This window comes from Erinaceus europaeus, chromosome 9 (assembly GCF_950295315.1).
Source record: "Erinaceus europaeus chromosome 9, mEriEur2.1, whole genome shotgun sequence".
NCBI classification, from domain to species: domain Eukaryota; kingdom Metazoa; phylum Chordata; class Mammalia; order Eulipotyphla; family Erinaceidae; genus Erinaceus; species Erinaceus europaeus.
This window is the reverse complement of record NC_080170.1, coordinates 32,579,682-32,582,899: the sequence shown is the minus strand read 5'-3', so window position 1 is coordinate 32,582,899 and position 3,218 is coordinate 32,579,682. Positions and strand designations below refer to the sequence as shown.

General features: G+C 40.3%; 1 non-coding gene across 1 annotated transcript; it reads left to right on the top strand.

Moving 5' to 3' along the window:
* The first annotated feature begins 1,741 nt into the window (after positions 1-1,741).
* Positions 1,742-1,845, top strand: LOC132540550 (U6 spliceosomal RNA). The gene has a single exon (XR_009551749.1). It is a non-coding gene; the product is annotated as a U6 spliceosomal RNA (small nuclear RNA).
* Positions 1,846-3,218: the final 1,373 nt, after the last annotated feature.

Genomic DNA, 3,218 nt, shown 5'->3' with positions numbered 1-3,218 from the left:
TAGGTATATAGCTATTTGCCTTAAACACTGTGGAGAGCAAGAAAATTAGCCATAATTTGAATAACTAAATTCCATGTTCCTACCTTGATGCCTACTAGAAGTTCAAGAAAATTCTCTCTGGAGGAAGATAATTTCATTCAGTCTCTGTAATTTATCATACCAAATGTCTATAGTTTGCATGTTAGAGATAAATATTTTAACAAATGTTACTCAAAGGATAATTAAAGAATGTATAAATAAATATTCAACAAGAAAGTAAAAGATAACAGAAGGACTGGATTAACACATAGAAGATGAAAAAGGAGGGCAGGGAAGAACAGGAAAAGACAAACAGAAAACAAATAGGGGTATGGCTGTAAAGTAGTAGCTGCTGCATGTCACTCCCCTAATCAATGAGTTAAAGCAATGAAAAATCACCAAATTACAACTACGACTTCTGAAGAAACACACCACCCGTTGTTGACCCAGAAGACAGCACTATGACCGTGATGTTGATCAGTGGGAGGATAAGGGGTGTGGGAGAGATTCTCAGGACTTAGAAAGCCTTTTTTGTGTGACAACTAGCACCATCTTGGTATCTACAGAGTAGAGCACATTGTTGGCAACATTAAGGCTGGGAATTGCTGGCTGCTTAACTTATGAACTCAGGGGCATCAGAATATTGAACTGTCTATAATGACTCAACAGTGTTTAAGGGGAGACACCTGGATAATAACTAAAGTCATGTGGCCTGCTCAGGCCCCAGGACAACTAGGAAAATAAATCCCACTTGTTCTTTGAGCACTCAAGAGAAAGCAATTCTCTTATGTTGTTTCTCCCCAGACGCTGGAAACACTGTAGCAAGTCTCTATATTGACATCACAGGCACTAAAGGAGTCTGGTGATGAAAAATGATAGAATTTCCTCCTCCCACCATCCCCCCACAGATATAAACAGGAAAATTCAACACCACATTCATAACTAAAGATAGATATTGAAATAAATATTACTCAAAGGATAGTAAAAGAATGTATAAATATTCAACAAGAAAGTAAAAGAATAACAAAAGTACTAGATTTACACAAAGAAGACCAAAAAGGAGGATGGGGAAGAACAGGAAGAGACAAACAGAAGACAAACAGGGGTGTGGCCATAGAATAGTAGTTGCTTTAACTCCCCTAATCAACGAGTTAAAGCAATCACAACAGTCACCATCTTCTGGTTTAACGAGAGAAACCATGCTAAATGCTCAAGCTTAAGATACAGCCATGTCAGAAACTATAGAAAATGATAGGACGTACAAAGACCTGGAAAAAAAATTCTGAGATACAGTTTAGAAAATTCATTATGAAGGCAATTCAAGACTGCAAATTGGGAGCTGGGCAGTGGCACATTCAGTTAAGCACACATAGTACTAACTGCCAGAACCAGTGCAAGGATCCAGGTTTGTGCCCCTGACTCCCCACCACCTGTAGAGGGGGCTTCATGGGCAGTGAAGCAGGTCTGAAGGTGGTTACCTTTCTCTCTCCCTCTTTATTTCCTCTCCTCTCTCAATTTCTCTCTGTCCTACCCAATAAAATAGAAAAAACAAAAACAAAACCAAAAAAAGGCCATCAGAAGAAGTAGATTTGTAGTACCAGCACCAAGCCCAAGCAATAACCCTGGAGGAAGAAAAAAAGAATGCAAACTTAATTTGCAGAAACATACTCAAGAATTAAGAGATCATTTCATCAATGAGTTACAAAACAAAGAAGAAAAACTCATGCTCACTTCAGCAGCACATATACTAAAATTGGAACAATACAGAGATTAACATGGCCCCTGCACAAGGATGACACACAAATTCGTGAAGCGTTCCATATTTTTGCAGGAGAAGGAGTGGCATGTTTCACTTCAGACTGTGTCCAGAGACTTCAGGTGTGAAATGTCAACCCTTCAGCTTCATTATTCGGGTGAGACCTTTCCTTTCATAGTATTCTCTAATTCCAGTCCAGGCGGTTCACTTCCTAACAAAGTCCCAAAACCTAGATATACACCAGGTCCCCTGAGATAGAGCCTATGTTCACATGTATCCATAAACTAGGGCAAAATATATACCTGAAAGCAAAAGTACACAATAGTCTGCAGTGAGTACCCCCCAACACTTCATCTGCACTATTCCAACCTTTAGGTCCATGACTGCTCAACAATTTGTTTTGCTTTGTATGTTGACTCTCTTTCCAGCCACCAGGTTCCAGATGCTAGCATGATGCCGACCAGATTTCCCTGGACAGATGAACCCACCAATGCGTCCTGGAGCTCCGCTTCCCCAGAGCCCCAACCTACTAGGGAAAGAGAAAGAAAGGCTGGGAGTATGGATCAACCAGTTAATGCCCATGTTCAGCGGGGAAGCAATTACAGAAGCCAGACCTTCCACCTTCTGCATCCCACAATTACCTTGGGTCCATACTCCCAGAGGGATAAAGAATAGGAAAGCTATCAGGGGAGGGGATGGGATATGGAGATCTGGTGGTGGGAATTGTGTGGAGTTGTACCCCTCTTATCCTATGGTTTTGTTAATGCCTTCTTTTTTTAAATAAATAAAAAAATAAAAAAAAAGAAAAAGAAAAACTCCAAACAGAATCTGATGTAAAGTTGGAAAATATGGGAGGAAAATTCCAAACTAAGTTACAGAGTGTTAAGGACACTTTATTTTTTTTTTTGTTTTTGTTTTTTAAGTTTTATTTATAAAAAGGAAACTGACAAAAACCATAGAATAAGAGGGGTACAACTCCACACAATTCCCACCACCAGAACTCTGAATCCAATCCCCTCTCCTGATAGCTTTCCTATTCTCTATCCCTTTGAAAGTATGGACCAGGGTCATTATGGGGTGCAGAAGGTGGAAGGTCTGGCTTCTGTAATTGCTTCCCCACTGAACATGGGCATTGGCAGGTCAATCCATACTCCTACCCTGTCTCTCTATCCTTAATGGGGTGGGGTTCTGTGGAAGTGGAGGGGCTCCAGGACACATTGGGGGGGTTGTTTTCCCAGGGAAGTCCGGTTGATATTATGTTAGCATCTGGGACCTGGTGGCTGAAAAGAGAATTAACATATAGAGACCAAAAAAATTGTTGACTAATCATGAACCTAAAGGCTGGAAAAGTTGATAAGAAGAGTTGGGGGGGGTCCTCTGTTTTAGAGATAGATAGTAGTCCTATTTTAGTTATATTCCAAAGAGCCTATGACTATACTAGTTT